Source organism: Armigeres subalbatus, chromosome 3, assembly GCF_024139115.2.
Source record: "Armigeres subalbatus isolate Guangzhou_Male chromosome 3, GZ_Asu_2, whole genome shotgun sequence".
NCBI lineage: Eukaryota > Metazoa > Arthropoda > Insecta > Diptera > Culicidae > Armigeres > Armigeres subalbatus.
Genome location: NC_085141.1, coordinates 232,802,792 through 232,820,338, shown reverse-complemented (window position 1 = coordinate 232,820,338; position 17,547 = coordinate 232,802,792). Strand labels below are relative to the sequence as shown.

Sequence of the window (17,547 nt, the reverse complement as noted above, 5' to 3'; positions counted from 1 at the left end):
CATAGGTTGTCCGGTAGTGCTGGCAGAAACATTGATTTCTTGCATATGGTTTAAACAATCAATTTTCAAAACGTAATAACATTTTTTGTAGACCTTCCAGCTACGTACCTTCTTCGGCAAAGTCTTTCGGCATCTTCCAGACTATATGCTAACGTATTGAGTCACGTGATTGATGATAAATTGAAGCTGATAAAAAAAGCAAAAATGTGAAAAAGTACGTTTTTCCATACTAATCTCCATGTAAATTTAAAACGCGATGCGGCATGCGAGGTTTCAACCAATCGAGCCCATATGTTGCACAGTTGATTAGGGTCCCAAAACGATTCAGAAAAACCTTGATCTCATTTGATCGGACGAAGTTTGCGTTTTTCCATACAACTGCGCCCCACTCTAATATCTATTGGCCAAGATATTAAAGCTGTAAATTTCGCATAATTATCGATTTTTCAAAAATATTTTTTGTGGGTCTACTGATGCCTCCACTATTGGTACCGTTACCCTAAATGAAAAAGCAAGCGAGTCTTCTTTTTGGTGGGAAAAATTTGTTTTGTGAAATATAACAGTAATCGGCCATGAATGATACCTGGCGCCACCCAACGACGTTCTCAATTGTTCTTTTTACCAAACACTATTTTGACCGAATTAAGGTCAATTGATTGCACTCAAATTAGCAATAATAAAAGACGCGCGGCAACAAATCATACCATGCAGAAGATTGTAGCATGATGGCTACTGTAAATATGTAAATAAAACTAAATGTAATAATTACTATAAACAAATGTAAATAAATATTAATTAAGTTAAATGGCAAAAGATTCAGATCGGGAAGGTTGATGGTCATCTGGAAAGGTTCAACAACCCCGGACACGATTCGAACAATCTCACGACCTATCTGAGGCAATTGTGGTCCCACACTGGATTAGTTCAACCGAGACCGTGGAAAGATCCGGGAGTGCGAGTTTTAGTATCGTTAGTGTCGTGAATCTGTTGTGGTATGTTTAAACAACGTTAGAAGCCTTTAGTGAACCACAGAAATACTTGTGAAGTCTTTAGTGTGTAAGCAATTCTCAATAAAGCACAAAGTGACTTAATCACTGTGCAACAATATAATCAATTAAACAGCACATCATTTTCCCATAAACTAACATAGCAACATTTGGCCACCACGCACTCTTTAGGTGCCTATCAATAAATTATTGCACCATGCAAAGTGCGATGCACTCTATAGACCTAACCAAGCAGGAGATCGAATTACATACCTCCGAACTTACTGTGGGAAACTAATTGCTTACTGCACTTATGCACAACTTCTCTCTCTCTCTCTTTCTTTATACTTTGTAGAAATTAGGAATAGCCAGTAAAAGACTTTTCAATAAACGATCAATTCATTAATGTTCAATAATCGATTCGCGTTAGACGTCTCTTATATGATGACCACCATATCACATGGCGACCGTGACAGGACTCGAACCTGCAATCTTCGGATCCGATCCGCAGCGCCCAACCACACGCGTTGGTCGTTATTTGTCGGAAACACCACAATGAGTTTAGTAGTCGAACAACCAAGACCGTTCATTGAGTTACGAGAATCGCGACCACTTGGTCGAGTTGCCGCAATATCGCTGCGAGAGACGAGCTGCATCATAAAAGGTCGGTAAATCAGAGCAGCAAAGTCCACCATCCGTAAATAGACCTGTGCAGGGGTTCATCGAATTCACTCACCCGATGGATTTTTGACATTTGAGCGGGTCCACTCGAACAAAAAATCATTTTGCGTTCATTATGCTACCCGCTCAAACGTCATAATTTCTTGGGGGAGTTCATTTTGCGTTAGTATATTATTGGAACACACACACATGAAAGCTAGCTAAAATTAGAAATACCACAAACAGAAAATAGTAAGAGCAGATAAAGTAGAGAGAAAGGAAAGAAAAGAGAAGTAAATATAATGATCCAAGGATAGAAATTTAAATTTGAATAAAAGTATGCTTGTTAATCGTTGACATTTTGCCCTACAAAAATAAATATTTTTTCATACAGGTGCAACGAGTTTCGTAATGTCTAGATACTGAAGGTATTTGGTGTCGTTCGGTTAGTGTTTTTGTCGTATTTTGTAATTTTTTACTCCTAGTTGGACTGCTAGGGAAACTCAGTCCCTCCTCTTTTGTTCTTAAAGCGAGAAAGGAGACTTGTGAAGGTTGGTTCTACCAAGGATGGTAATTTGAGTACAGTGACTAACTGAATGACGATCTCTAGCCATTATACATTTACGCGTGGTGCTGTGTTCTCGCCGTAAATAATGGAAGTGCTTCATAACCGTTCGAATCTCATTCGCGTTTCTCATTCTCTGAATTCTTTTAAGAAACCTGTCCTGAGGTTAGGATTCTTGCCGGACATAAGAAAAGACGGGTGGCTCTCAATATTCATCGGGGCTCTATTCTCAGTCCGGGTCAAGGAAATGTTTTATTTGGAAATTTGGACATAACAGTATCGTCGTGTGATCCTCATGATGTAAGAGAGTAAAATGATAAAATAGTCCATATATTCATTAACTTACCTTATAAGCATTCAAAAACAGCCTGAAATTGAGAACAAAAATAATAAAGAAGGAGAATTTAGCTAAATTGAAAGTTGATATATAGAGTAGAGTGGGGCAAGAGTGCGCGTGGGGTAAGAGTACGTTTTCGATTTTTTGAAGTAATAAAAAAAGATAAACTAGCAGCACTGCATCAGTTTGACAGGTATTCTGGCCAACTATTATCATGTGTAATTGTAAACGATTTGAATGAACAACAAGGGAGATATGGAGTTAGATAACTTTTTGGTCATTTTGCTAAAAATAATTGGATTTCCGCAACTAGTATTTCATTACCATATATACGTTCAATCAGGTGAACATTATACCATTTCGATAACCTATTGTATAGAGTACTTTATGGTACATAACACCAATCCGGTTGGTTTTCCAAGAAGTCAAAACCATTAGGGTAAAAGACCCAATAGTGGAGGAACTAAGCACGTTCCACCACTATTTGTTGGTTCACACCAAGCCTATATTTCATTTCACTTACCTCAAGGGTGCACATGGAAGATTATTAATTATATTTGATCCGAAAGGGATCATGATTGCAGCAGCATCCATCATTGTTACCTAAAATGGTACCTCCAATTATTGGTGCAGTGTTCCAATTATAGTTTCCATTTCCGGCCATTTTGCTGTCCCAGGATCCGGGATGAAATTTCTTGTATATCCAGGAAATCCTGGATCCTGAATTTTCGATATTTTTAAAACATATTTTTTTGTTTTGAAAAGTTTTTTCGAAGTTTTTGGGGTAAAGTTCATATCTTAGAAAGACCAGATGATACATAATTCAAATTGAAACTAAATTCAATTTAAATTTAAATCGATCCTTGGTTTGAATTTAAAAAGCAAATAGTATTTGCGTTTGTATCGGAAAGTAGTTTTCTGGTTTCTGGTAGGTTTCTGGAACAAATGTTCGCCGAACTCGAAAAGACGCGTTCGCTGTCCGTCAAAGTACGCTTGATTGTTTGTATTATATATTGGATTTAGACCATTTCTAAGTTTTTATTCAAGCAACGTATTTTCTGTGGCAACACTAGTTAGTGTCAGACACCTCGCTGTAAACGAAAGATGCGCAATGGAATCACACTGGGACCATAAGCTCACGAGTCACAACGAAAACACAATAGTAGAGCTCCCTATACTCAATTGCAGGTTACTGACTGATACTTATACCAGGAGTTATAGCCCCCTATTCATCAACGAGTTATAGGCTCAGGAATTGTTCCAGATCTACAACTTAATGTCGTTAAACTAGTCTCCAAAAGACCAAAAGTCTCAAAAACCAAGTTATTAAGTACCGTCGTCGGGGGGACAATGGGTCTGAGGATGAGAATGGGTCAGCACCTTCACCGACAGTCTGGAAGTCGGATGACAAAATCGTTCAAAAAGGTCTCTTATTATTAAGTTTTCTTGTCCTCAGATATATTAAATCTATTCTACAAGCATTCTATGTAGTTGAAACAGTGACCCATTGTCACCCCCGACGACGGTAACTAATCTTTGACGTAATCGCAGTATGGGATCCATGAATCGGTTGTATAAGTCGCGTGGCGTGAGATCATGAATTGGCTGCGTTAATCATGGGTAGCGTCGTACCGAAGTTATCGAGGCAGGTCAGCAAAAGTCTAAGAAGAGCTTTAATCCCAAACATTCAAAAGTTGGTCAGCAGAACACGGTGTAAAAAAATGGATTATTATCGAAGTTTCATGTACCTCTGATTTTTTTTTCATAGAAAGTTAGGCAAGGGCAACAGAAATGAGGTACGGGGTGTTTTAAAATATTTCATCAGCGATTTTTTGAAAAAAGTGATTTTTATTGTTTTCTTCTCTAATATACCGTACAAAAAGTCAATTGATAACCCAACAAAGGATTAATCATTGTAATTTACCTCTCAAAATTGTTTTTATATACATTTTTAGCCTTTTTGCCACTCTCGTATCTATATAGGTAACCTATCTTGACACGGGAATAAAATTTTGAAAAACATTTTTTGCAATTCCTGATCATAATATCTGGTTTACAGTTCGTCTTTGAGTGATAATACGGTCTACTTTTCCATACCAACAAATTTATTTATTTATCATCAGACTAAGGCCGGAGTGGCCTGTGCTGCACATAAAAGACTTCTCCATTCAGCTCGGTTCAAGGCTGCACTTCGCCAACCACGCAGTCTGCGGAGGGTCCGCAAGTCGTCCTCCACCTGATCGATCCACCTTGCCCGCTGTGCACCTCGCCTTCTTGTTCCCGTCGGATCGTTGTCGAGAACCATTTTCACCGGATTACTGTCCGACATTCTGGCTACGTGCCCGGCCCACCGCAGTCTTCCGATTTTCGCGGTGTGAACGATGGATGGTTCTCCCAACAGCTGATGCAATTCGTGGTTCATTCGCCGCCTCCACGTACCGTCCGCCATCTGCACCCCACCATAGATGGTACGCAACACTTTCCTTTCGAAAACTCCCAGTGCGCGTTGGTCCTCCACGAGCATCGTCCAGGTCTCGTGTCCGTAGAGAACTACCGGTCTTATAAGCGTTTTGTAGATAGTCAGTTTGGTACGGCGGCGAACTCTATTCGATCGGAGCGTCTTGCGGAGTCCAAAGTACGTACGATTTCCAGCCACTATGCGTCTCCGAATTTCTCTGCTGGTATCGTTATCGGCGGTCACCAGTGAGCCCAAGTACACGAATTCTTCAACCACCTCGATTTCATACGACATACCAACAAAATGGGTGCTTTAATGAACATTATGCAACTCAAATGGGTTGCATAATATTCATTATAGCACTCATTTGGGTGTTATAATGAAAAACCAACATCAGAACAGTAGTTACATGACTAAATTTTGCTGAATTAGCTTGGGTAAGTGCTCAAATAGTGTATTCTATGCGCCCCGTAATAAATTAAATAGCTTGGTGGACATGGCATCAAAAATTTCCAAAGTCAAGTATATCTATCGCTTCACGGCGTATCGAACTATGCAATGTGGCACGGTAACATGGAATCTGATTGTTCTGCGCAGCAACATAATTTATTGGCAAGAATGATCATGTGGAGTAAATTGGACTGTACAATTTTGGTACAGATTTATCAAATTTAAGTCCATTTTTTGTCATTGCAAAAAATAGCGTGTGCAACTCGTTGCAAAACTCGATTTTTTCAGCACTCGTAGTATTTATCCAACTCGGCAAGCCTCGTTGGATGAACGTACAACTCGTGCTGAAAAAATCATCTTTCTGCAACTTGTTGCACAAACTACTATTAAAGTTCAAGCGTTCCTGAAGTATTTTTAGTGTTATTTTTAATGTTTTGAAATCTTTGCTGAAACAATAATCTATCTCTGGCATCTATATTGTTCTCTGATTAATATTGTTTTTGTAATTCTATCTTCTGACATTTTTACTAGATGACCTGCCCACTGAAGTGCGCCGTATGAGATTTAGAATGTTTTCTCCTTTGATGATGGATTTTGTTTGTAATTCATGCGTATGAGCCACATGTCTTTTTTTGGCCTCTCACCGAGTATTGTACGCAGCATCTTCCGCTAGAAAAATCTGAAAGTATCCTAGGCTGCTTTTGACGTTTTATGTCCGTAATTGTCCACCCGAAGAATTGAGGAATTATAAAAAGCGAATTTCGTTTCCATCTGAGTTCTTTTCTTCACCTGTATTGTACGAGACCAAACTTAGACCTAAAACTGGTCATGTACACCAGAGGTAACCCTATTTAAAGCAGACAATCTTCATATAAAACGTCATTGCCAGTGTTTACAGCATTGTTAGTGTTTGTCAATGTTTGTCAGCATTTCAAAATTAAATTTTGTTTATACATCTTCAAACATATCCCCTTTACTTTCTTAGCACAAACAACACTAAGCTTATCTCTGTCTCTGCATGTAATTATATACTTCATCTTGGCAGAGCTTATGAATATGCTCCTAGAGTTTGCAGGTGAAATTAAGCTCCTTAGGAAACAATCGCAGAATAGTGGTGGAGACTTTTGTCTCCCTGAAGATTGAGATGGTGAGAAAGGACATATCCATTCACACTACCAGTATGAAGTACATTGTTACAGATATAAATAGAAATAAGAGGATGTACAGGAGATAATTGGAGGCGTTGAAGAAATAGTTCACATTGGAATGCTTGTGAAATGGGTTAATGATCCCTAGTAACATCGCTGTACTTATGTATAATGGTTTCATAGCACACCTGACGAGTAAATCGCTATCTTCAAAAACATTATAAAATCATAATTATTACTTGGGTGCAAAAGCGGTTTTCCACAGCTTACTGCTCATAAAAGTATGAATGACCCACACAAATATGGAATCAATCAAATGTGAGACAAATGTGCTTGTAGCAACAATATAGTTTTCGTAACATGCAACCGGAAATGGAATTTGCTGTGTATAACTCTATCCAATAGCCTATTTCGGACATGAAGCGTGGTAATTATAAGAAGCAGGCCAGTAAGGTTTTGGGGTTTTCAAGCAAAACTGTGCTGCGAACAATATTCAGTAAGCTTATTGTACATGGTAGGTACCCACAAATGATGAGACACTGTATCTAGAGGAAAATATGAACCCTTTAAAATATGGCAGACTGGCAATGGGCTGGTCTCATAGTGCGAATGTTGGAAGAAAGAAATGTAAATACAACATTCAATAGAGAACCATATTTTGGCTGGAAAAAGATGATAATTGTTAAAAAAAATTGAAAATAACGCAAAAAAAAATAAAAACATAATTGAGGAAGGCTTGAATTACAGAAATTGATATTTTTCAAATATTTAGATCTATTTCAAGATAGGTTTTCTACTCAAAAAAGTCTACAAATGTGTATATTTTCAAGGATTTATTACAATGATTGATCCTTTGTTGGGTTATCAATTGACTTTTTATATGGTATATTAGAGAAGAATACAATAAAAATCACTTTTTTCGAAAAATCGCCGATGAAATATTTTAAAACACCCCGTACCTCATTTCTAATCAGAGTGTAAAATAATCGAAAATTTTTAGTGAAGTTCATTTTTCTTCATTTGTCAGTTCACTTCCGACACATTCAAAGTCGTCTCTGGACAGTCAATATTCAGTTGAATATTAGTCATTGAATATTTATGCACATTTTGCAAATTGATAAATTATCTGAAATCTGAACACGTTTCAAATGAGTAAATTGATTTATCACACAGGACTGAATCCGATTTTCATCCGCGAGGCACTTTCAGCAGTAAACATCAACATAAACAATGATAATAAGTTTTTTTCTGCACATAGTAAACACATTCAGTGACAGTCGAATGAATGAGTTCGTGAAGTAGTCGTCTGACATTGTCATTCTATGTTTTGAATATTCATGCGATGTTCGTCAAAATTCGGACCGAAGTTGCTTCATGAAGATGAATATTTTAGGCTCTGTTTCTAATGTCCTTGCCTAACTTTCTGTGAAAAAAAATCAGAGGTACATGAAACTTCGATAATAATCCATTTTTTACACCGTGCAGAAGTCCTGAAGGAACTCGGACCAAAACATAAACATAGGGACGAAGAGCTCAGGATGACTAGCTCGGTGTTAGGAGGGTCGAGGAGATTAACGAGGCGTGCACACTATGTAATGAAAATTAAATTACGCGTAAAATAGAATCGGAAAATAAAATAAAATAGAAATGCAAATATAAACTTTATAAGATGTATTTTTACATCAAATAATGAATTTAATCAATAAAGATTTAAAATTAAAACGTTTATTTTTGCGTCTTTTTTTATGCTCCAAATATGTGCATCAAAATGAATGTAAATTTACAAAATATTTCAGGCTGTGTAGAGAAATGCTGTACAATGTATCGGATAGTGTGCGACTCCTCGTGGATGGAAGATAAGTAGGAATCATGCGTCAGTTAGATGTATCTGCTCTTTTGTAATATCAAGGAATATTGTTAGCTAGCGATATATTGTAGATACTTGTATATAAGAGAGCTGCAGTTGCTGGCAGAAGTATTAGTCAATTGACCGCCATAGGGTAAAGAAAACTCTAGACTTGTGTTTTCTTTGTAAGGGGTTCCCCTTGGCGTTGGGCGTTCAATGCAAAAAAAAATTGTGAACATAAACACTATTAGTAAGCCTGAAGTAAAAAAAGATTTTTTGTCCCGGGTATCCCGGGATTTTCGGGATTTCAAAAATCATATCCCGGGAATCGGGAAATCCCGAATTTTCCTAAATCCCGGGATTTTTCGTCCCGGGATGTCCCGGGATGGAAACTCTAGTTCCAATAATTGCGGTATTTTTTAATTCATGTTCCTATAGTTGCGAATCCTATTGTTTTCATATGGGACTCGCAACTATAGGAACACTACCGCAACTATTGGTGCAAAGCAGAGAAAAGGAAAAGGTATTTTAGTGATACTTTACCAATTTTGTTTTTCTGTATTTCGTGTAATGAAGGTCAACAAATTGATAGACTATATGGGTTGCTGCGTTAAATACGTAGATTGTGTAAAAACAACACTACCCGGGCAGAAGCCATGAACAAAATAACAAAACATGATATGGACTTGATTGATATAAGAGATAAAATAACAGGCAACAATATCAAAAATTTGCACCGAAAAATCATTTAAATATCAAGATATGCTATGGATAAGAACAAACCAATGGCACATGATATTGATCACTTCTTACAAATAGCATAACTTGATCTCCTCATGATATTTTAGTGCAAAATATTGATATTGTCGTCTGATCTTTTATCTCTTATATCAATCAAGTCCATATCTCATTTTGCTATCTAATCAACATTTGATATTATTGAGCTATTTTCGTCTACTCGGGTACCGCAACTATAGGTACACCCACGACTATCGGAACTTTCACCCTACTTGAATAATTTTTGGGACTGTGGGGTAAACGAATAATTTTTGGTAAACTGTGGGGTGACGAATTCGCGCAATGCGCAGGCGTATTTCATCGATGAAGAGATGATGATCAGACGTGACCTTGTGAACCGGTCGATGGGGGAGGAGTGATCCTCCGATCACCATGTCATTATTACCACAGAATTCTGCGAGCAGCGAAGGAGGTGTCTGAGGAATGAGCAAAAATGGAGAGCTCACTCCTCCGAGACCATGGTTCAAGTTGTCGGATCCGATCTTTGCATTGAAGTCGCCCATACAGATCTTGATACCACTCTTTGGAACTTTATCTAAGACGGCATTGAGTTAACTGTAGAAGTTCTCTTTGTTTTGTAGATCGGCAGCATCGGTTAGCGCATAACATTGGATTATATTAAGGTTTTGAACCCGTGTTCTAAATCTGGCAACCATTATCCTTTCGTTCGAAGGTTCCCAATTCCCAAGTGGTATGAACTGTCGAAAATAGGAAAATTATCCAAAGTTCGCAATTCAAGGATGTTATCGATCATTTAGTAATCTGCCTTCGATCATTTAGTAGCTTGTCAATAACTCATTCCAGAGGCCTAAGTTCAAAATGTATTGTATGGTGAACTTTTAGTGCGAAGGTTTTTCTACAACTCTCCTTAACAGGTGGAGGTTCGAATTCTACTATTAAAGGAGTTACGGTGCTAGTTGCTATACTTATAATAAATGATAACAAAATATGCAATCATTTAGTCTAAGTTACTGTTACTAGCGCTATAGCTCCGTTATTAGTGAAATTCAAACAGCGAACTGTTAGGTAGAGTTATAGAAAAACCATCACACAAGAAGTCCGCAATACAACATATTTTGAAATTTAGCATCTGGAATGAGTTATTGACAAACTACTAAATGATCGAAGGCAGATTACTAAATGATCGATAACATCCTTGTCGCATTTTAGTACATTTGACGAGCAGCTTAAAGTTTGAAATCAAGCAATCAAGTGTGTTCGACATTTATGACATAGTTTGAACAATATATATTCATTCAGTTCAAATAGTTCCAATGGATTGGATTGGATGTGTATTTAAGAAGTCGACATGGATATGTAAGTCGACATAACTTATTTATTATTATTTCCCTTGTTTTGCTCCAAAGTCCTTTGAAAGCATGAATGTGTATTACTATTTTTATATTTTAGGCGAAAATTTCTCCACTGGTCCATTGGGTGTTGTGTAAATGTCCTGTCCGTTGTCTCATCGTCCAACTCAACAACATTCTTGGCGTGTCGTATAATTAATCCGTGACATGCAATGGCACTGACCTTGCTATAATGCAATGCAGTCGCTCAACGAGGAGGTAACAGCACCGACTAGCAAATGTATTTAGACCGGTATCAAAGCCAACTTGTTCAGCATCCTGACAGATTTCGATTGAACTTTGTAGGGGGTATTTTTTGTAAGAGTGGTTACTGTAATTACTTAGAATTAAATTTTTGATGTTTAGACGCTTTCTAAATATTTTCAAGATTTGTGATTATTTTAGAAATCATCTTTTAAAGAATGTTAAGAAATGTTGAAAAACTGGAATATAACATCTCAAAGTTTTTTTTTGGCATCGTGACATCGTCTTCTATACATTCTGTAACGAATGCCGGAAAGAAGGGCGTGCTGCCCAACTAGATCTTCTCACTACTAATTGTAATAATGTTTGCTTCAAAAAGTTAAGCATTTTGTCATGTTGTCATAATGTTGTAGCGCACGCACTCAGTTTTTATTTCTGCAGCTCGGCAAAATCCGCACAGCCGTTTGCCCAGCAAAACAAAAACTGATATCCCGGCAAAAATAAGTTAGCTGGTTTTCGTTAAATAATTTGCTGATTTTCAGCAATTTTGACAAAAACACGAACGCTGGGCCTCAGCTGTGCGAATCTCGGTAAAAGTTGAAAAAATTGCTGATATCCCGGTAAAAAAATTAAGTGTGCATATTCAATTTTAAATCCAACATCCACTTGACTTTTCTAACACCGGTACTAAAACTGCGAGGCCGTGGCAAACTGATTGTTAGTCACGCGAACGTTAGCTATATTAGCGATCTTATACTTTTGCATCAACTGTTTCAATGGTTTCCTATCTTTTTCAGCTTATAATTTGTATATAGATTCATATAGATTGGAAACAAACAAGAAACAAACGCTTCGTCACACCATTATTGTTGCCGGATGGATGGATACGTGACCGAAAACCGACAACCATTTGATATCGCTTGGTTGCTATACTGGTACAAACTGCATGGGGAACGATGGCCATCTGTGCGTGACAGCGAGCCTTGCTAGGTCATAAATCACACTTATTTCCAATTTGCTTGGTGGCCGCAAATAATCAGACACTGAAGCATATATATGTGATTTGGTTGGTGCATCGAACTGCGCCTATGGAATGCTTAAAATGAGAGTTGTGTTGATCCTACTGAAGGTCATTGTTGCTTAGTGATCAGGGTTTTACAGTTTAATGAATAAAACAAAAATTCCATTCAAATCTTTCAAGAATAATTACAAATTTCATTTCCAGAAACTTTTTATTGCCAAAACGTAAGCAAAATAGCAGTCCGGAGCTACTGACTGTTTTCAACAATAGTACAATTACCTATTGAACATAATAAGGATATTTTTTTAAATAACTTTTTGCATGAAGATATTCGTGTGATGACCATCGTTGACCATCTTCCAACGGGTAAATACCCTGATGTTCGAAACAGGAAACTTGACCCGATAGTAAAGGGGCATCACATTTGATGAACACAAGTGGCCTTCACGTCTGTCGATTATGAATTCCTTTTCACACTAGAAGTCCGCTTCGCACACCGCAGAGCCAAAGTGCAGCGTCGTCGCGTCAGTATCCAACCCGCTGTAGGAAATTTTCCACACTTTATATTTACAATATCACTTGGCCGGTGCAACCGTTTGTCCCTTTCGTAGGTCAGGGATGTTTCGCCGTTGCAGGAGGTGCAATACGCTGCCTCTCCTAGGTAGGTGTGGAAATATTTTCATTTAAAAGTTCCAACCGCAAATGCTACTCCAACCAGACCAGACGGTCAACGTACTCCCTTCTATGTCTGGCCTCATAAAGTTTATATCCATGCTGGCATACCCAAACAGCACATCATGAAATGACACGAAATATACCATCACCGTACTAATCGGAATTGATAAACCGTGAAAATTGTTGCCATTCTTGTTCGTATATAGATTGACTCGTAAAGTCCTCAATTTCTATCCCATTGGCTCAGTCCCTCAGAAGACGAAACGAAATTATCCTTTCGATAACAAAGAACGTCTGATGCAGCAGCACCTACCACTCACACACCCAGTGACTGATGTCCTTCCCAGTTTGGCACGGAATGTGGAAGAGAACTCACCATGACCGTCGACTCGAACGAATCGGTTACGGAGGGCATGGCATGGCGTACGACGACCATTGCAACCCCTGATGATGCAGAAAAAGTTCATCGAGCACAATGGAGATCCATCCGAGCAGGATGAAGACTGACAATAACAGTTCGTTCCCATTCCATGGAGCAAATTTTGCAACCATGCCACTATTGTTTGCTCCGTGATGATGGCTAATAAAATAAATGCTTACGTGAGAAAATTACCCCGGAGCTATGTATTAATCCGGCGCCAACTGCTATCACCGTCATCAGATCGGTTCTCGAGAAAAGATGCATCTCCGTGGGATGGTTCTTTGTTTAGATATCTTCATTGTGATCAACCGGGTTGGTACATATGAGAGTGGAAAGTGATTATCGTGATGTTGGAGTACCCAAATTTGCAACTTGTCAAACTTGTCATATGCATACTAAGCATGTAACAAAATAGTTTTTCGGTGAAACCGAACCGTGCACGGAATGGATCCTGACACCTTTCGTTATCACACCGGAGCAAACACAATGGCGGATTGAAACCATGTCGGTTTATGGTTTCATACACCATCAACCTAACCATTCAAAATGACATGACAGTATTTTTAGACTAAACTTCTTCCTGCTAACCTTGGTGATTATTTAACGGTGGGATCCAAGAAGAACGTTAAAAATAAGGAAACAGCAATGCATTTGAAACAAAACCATGATTAATCCACCTAGTGGTGTTGGTGCCATATAAATGAGTATTTTTTAGCGTGTTTTGGGCATAAAAAATAGTATTTTGGCCATAACTTCTGATCCCATTATCCGATCTGGCCAATTTTCAATAGCGAACAATGGGACAAGATTTCCCGTCGAATGGCACCAGTCTAGCGTACTGTAGGGTCATGGGTTCGAGTCCCATCGAACGGAAAGTGGTTACCTCCAATACATTTTCCAAATCAATATCTTCCACATAACGTACATATTCACATATGAGTTTTCATAACATTGTAAATATTTTTATATGTTTCAATGGCCCTTCAATAAACATCTTTCGAAAATAGAGAATATGTGTACCAAATCTGGCTGGAATTGGTCGTGGGGGTTGGGAGTTACACTGAATTGCTCGTTTTCTAAAGACAACCAATTCCCCCATAATCTCCCCTCTCTCAATTAAACCTCCTACCTCCTTTGTTATCTTCTCCTTAAGACAGAGAATGTGTGTAGAAAATTTGGTTGAAATCGGTGCAGATGTTCTGAATTTACTCTGAAATACCCGTTTTCTGAACAATACCCCTCCCTCGTTTCCCAAATTACCCTCCCATATGATCGTCTCCGCATAGTGAACATGTGTACAAAATTTGATTGAAATCGGTCCTGGATAGGAAGATACACAGAATGGTTCGTTTTCTACACAAGACCCCTTCCACCACCCCTCCCACTTTTCCAAATGACCCTCCCACCCCACTTTCCCTGAGGATATAGAATGTGTGCACCAAATTTGGTTGAAATCGACCAAGTGGTTCAGAAGTAGTTAGCGAACATACATACATACATACATAGATTGGTATTTATATATTTTGACTAGAACAGTGGTTCTCAACCTTATTTTTGAGAGACACCCCTTCTAACTATGGCATTCATTGAGGTACCCTCTATATTCATCGCCATCTTGTGAATAAGCGTAACTAATTAGTTATATGAAAAATGGACCTGCAACTAACGGTATGTATGCTGCCCACAATCGAAAATTTGTCCCATATGCATAGGAAATCCAGCAAAGATGGGACTGATATGCGACCATAGGCACCTTGATTCTCCATTATTCACATGGTCTCTACTTTCCAATTTAAATTAAGTTTATGCATCAAGCTTCGAGCCTCTGAAAGAAGGCTTTCGAGCTTCTCGAAAGAAGGCTTTCGATCTTCGCAAAAGGATGCTCCCGAGCCTCTTGAAGGAGGCCTTAGAATCTCTCGAAAGAAGGCTCCCAAGCTTCTTGATAAGAGAATTTAGAACCTCTTGAAAGAAGGTTTTCGAGCCCCTCGAAAGAAGGCTCCCGAGCTTCTTGAAAGGAGGTTTTAGAACCTCTTGTAAGAAAGCTTCCGACTCTCTTGAAAGAATTCTTCCGGGTATCTAGAAAAACGGCTTCCATGTCTTTCGAAAGAAGGCTTCCGACCCTATTGAAAGGATGCTGGATTGTGAGGAGTCTCTTGAAAGGAGGCTTCCGAGCCTCTTGAAAGGAGGCTTCCGGGCTTCTTGAAAGGAGGCTTCCGAGCCTCTTGAAAGGAGGCTTCCGAGTCTCTTGAAAGGAGGCTTCCGAGCCTCTTGAAAGGAGGCTTCCGAGCCTCTTGAAAGGAGGCTTCCGAGCCTCTTGAAAGGAGGCTTCCGAGCCTCTTGAAAGGAGGCTTCCAAGCCTCTTGAAAGGAGGCTTCTGAGCCTCTTGAAAAGAGGCTTCTGAGCCTCTTTAAAGGAGGCTCTGAGCCTCTTGAAAGGAGGCTTCTGAGCCTCTTGAAAGGAGGCTTCTGAGCCTCTTGAAAGGAGGCTTCTGAGCCTCTTGAAAGGAGGCTTCTGAGCCTCTTGAAAGGAGGCTTCTGAGCCTCTTGAAAGGAGGCTTCCTGAGCCTCTTGAAAGGAGGCTTCTGAGCCTCTTGAAAGGAGGCTTCAAGCCTCTTGAAAGGAGGATTCTGAGCCTCTTGAAAGGAGGCTTCTGAGCCTCTTGAAAGGAGGCTCTGAGCCTCTTGAAAGGAGGCTTCTGAGCCTCTTGAAAGGAGGCTTCCTGAGCCTCTTGAAAGGAGGCTTCTGAGCCTCTTGAAAGGAGGCTTCTGAGCCTCTTGAAAGGAGGCTTCTGAGCCTCTTGAAAGGAGGCTTCTGAGCCTCTTGAAAGGAGGCTTCTGAGCCTCTTGAAAGGAGGCTCTGAGCCTCTTGAAAGGAGGCTTCCAGGCCTCTTGAAAGGAGGCTTCCAGCCTCTTGAAAGGAGGCTTCCGAGCCTCTTGAAAGGAGGCTTGAGCCTCTTGAAAGGAGGCTTCTGAGCCTCTTGAAAGGAGGCTTCTGAGCCTCTTGAAAGGAGGCTCTGAGCCTCTTGAAAGGAGGCTTCTGAGCCTCTTGAAAGGAGGCTTCCAGGCCTCTTGAAAGGAGGCTTCTGAGCCTCTTGAAAGGAGGCTTGAGCCTCTTGAAAGGAGGCCTGAGCCTCTTGAAAGGAGGCTTCTGAGCCTCTTGAAAGGAGGCTTCTGAGCCTCTTGAAAGGAGGCTTCTGAGCCTCTTGAAAGGAGGCTTGAGCCTCTTGAAAGGAGGCTCTGAGCCTCTTGAAAGGAGGCTTCTGAGCCTCTTGAAAGGAGGCTTCTGAGCCTCTTGAAAGGAGGCTTCCTGAGCCTCTTGAAAGGAGGCTTCTGAGCCTCTTGAAAGGAGGCTTGAGCCTCTTGAAAGGAGGCTTCTGAGCCTCTTGAAAGGAGGCTTCTGAGCCTCTTGAAAGGAGGCTTCTGAGCCTCTTGAAAGGAGGCTTGAGCCTCTTGAAAGGAGGCTTCCTGAGCCTCTTGAAAGGAGGCCTGAGCCTCTTGAAAGGAGGCTTCCTGAGCCTCTTGAAAGGAGGCTTCTGAGCCTCTTGAAAGGAGGCTCTGAGGCCTCTTGAAAGGAGGCTTCTGAGCCTCTTGAAAGGAGGCTTCTGAGCCTCTTGAAAGGAGGCTCTGAGCCTCTTGAAAGGAGGCTTCCTGAGCCTCTTGAAAGGAGGCTTCTGAGCCTCTTGAAAGGAGGCTTCCAAGCCTCTTGAAAGGAGGCTTCCTGAGCCTCTTGAAAGGAGGCTTCTGAGCCTCTTGAAAGGAGGCTTCTGAGCCTCTTGAAAGGAGGCTTCTGAGCCTCTTGAAAGGAGGCTTCTGAGCCTCTTGAAAGGAGGCTTGAGCCTCTTGAAAGGAGGCTTCTGAGCCTCTTGAAAGGAGGCTCTGAGCCTCTTGAAAGGAGGCTTGAGCCTCTTGAAAGGAGGCTTCTGAGCCTCTTGAAAGGAGGCTTGAGCCTCTTGAAAGGAGGCTCTGAGCCTCTTGAAAGGAGGCTTCTGAGCCTCTTGAAAGGAGGCTTCTGAGCCTCTTGAAAGGAGGCTTCTGAGCCTCTTGAAAGGAGGCTTCCGAGCCTCTTGAAAGGAGGCTTCCCGAGCCTCTTGAAAGGAGGCTTCTGAGCCTCTTGAAAGGAGGCTTCCGAGCCTCTTGAAAGGAGGCTTCCGAGCCTCTTGAGAGGAGGCTTCCGAGCCTCTTGAAAGGAGGCTTCCGAGCCTCTTGAAAGGAGGCTTCCGAGCCTCTTGAAAGGAGGCTTCCGAGCCTCTTGAAAGGAGGCTTCCGAGCCTCTTGAATGAAGGCTTCCGACCCTATTGAAAGGATGCTGGATTGTGAGGAGTCTCTTGAAAGGAGGCTTCCGAGCCTCTTGAAAGGAGGCTTCCGAGCCTCTTGAAAGGAGGCTTCCGAGCCTCTTGAAAGGAGGCTTCCGAGCCTCTTGAAAGGAGGCTTCCGAGCCTCTTGAAAGGAGGCTTCCGAGCCTCTTGAAAGGAGGCTTCTGAGCCTCTTGAAAGGAGGCTTCTGCGCCTCTTGAAAGGAGGCTTCCGAGCCTCTTGAAAGGAGGCTTCCGAGCCTCTTGAAAGGAGGCTTCCGAGCCTCTTGAAAGGAGGCTTCCGAGCCTCTTGAAAGGAGGCTTCTGAGCCTCTTGAAAG

The 17,547-nt window shown here is 40.6% G+C and overlaps 2 protein-coding genes and 1 long non-coding RNA gene across 5 annotated transcripts in view; 1 reads left to right on the top strand and 2 right to left on the bottom strand.

The window, feature by feature from the left end:
• Window positions 1–17,547, bottom strand: part of LOC134220845 (ras-related protein Rab-23) — a 239,425-nt gene that overhangs the window by 158,546 nt on the left and 63,332 nt on the right. For 2 of the 3 annotated variants that reach the window (XR_009982081.1, XM_062699994.1), the window contains exon 2: window positions 2,558–2,579. The exons of the other annotated variant lie outside the window; for it this stretch is intronic. The gene's annotated coding sequence lies outside the window, so the exon portion shown is untranslated. The remainder of the gene's footprint in view (window positions 1–2,557; window positions 2,580–17,547) is intronic. 3 annotated transcript variants of the gene reach the window in all.
• The window catches only part of LOC134220846 (protein yippee-like), a 385,579-nt gene that overhangs the window by 304,723 nt on the left and 63,309 nt on the right, over window positions 1–17,547 (bottom strand). Inside the window, exon 2 of the mRNA XM_062700001.1 lies at window positions 2,558–2,579. The gene's annotated coding sequence lies outside the window, so the exon portion shown is untranslated. The remainder of the gene's footprint in view (window positions 1–2,557; window positions 2,580–17,547) is intronic.
• LOC134220847 (uncharacterized) overlaps window positions 1–17,547 on the top strand; it is a 59,523-nt gene that overhangs the window by 24,842 nt on the left and 17,134 nt on the right. The window lies entirely within an intron of this gene.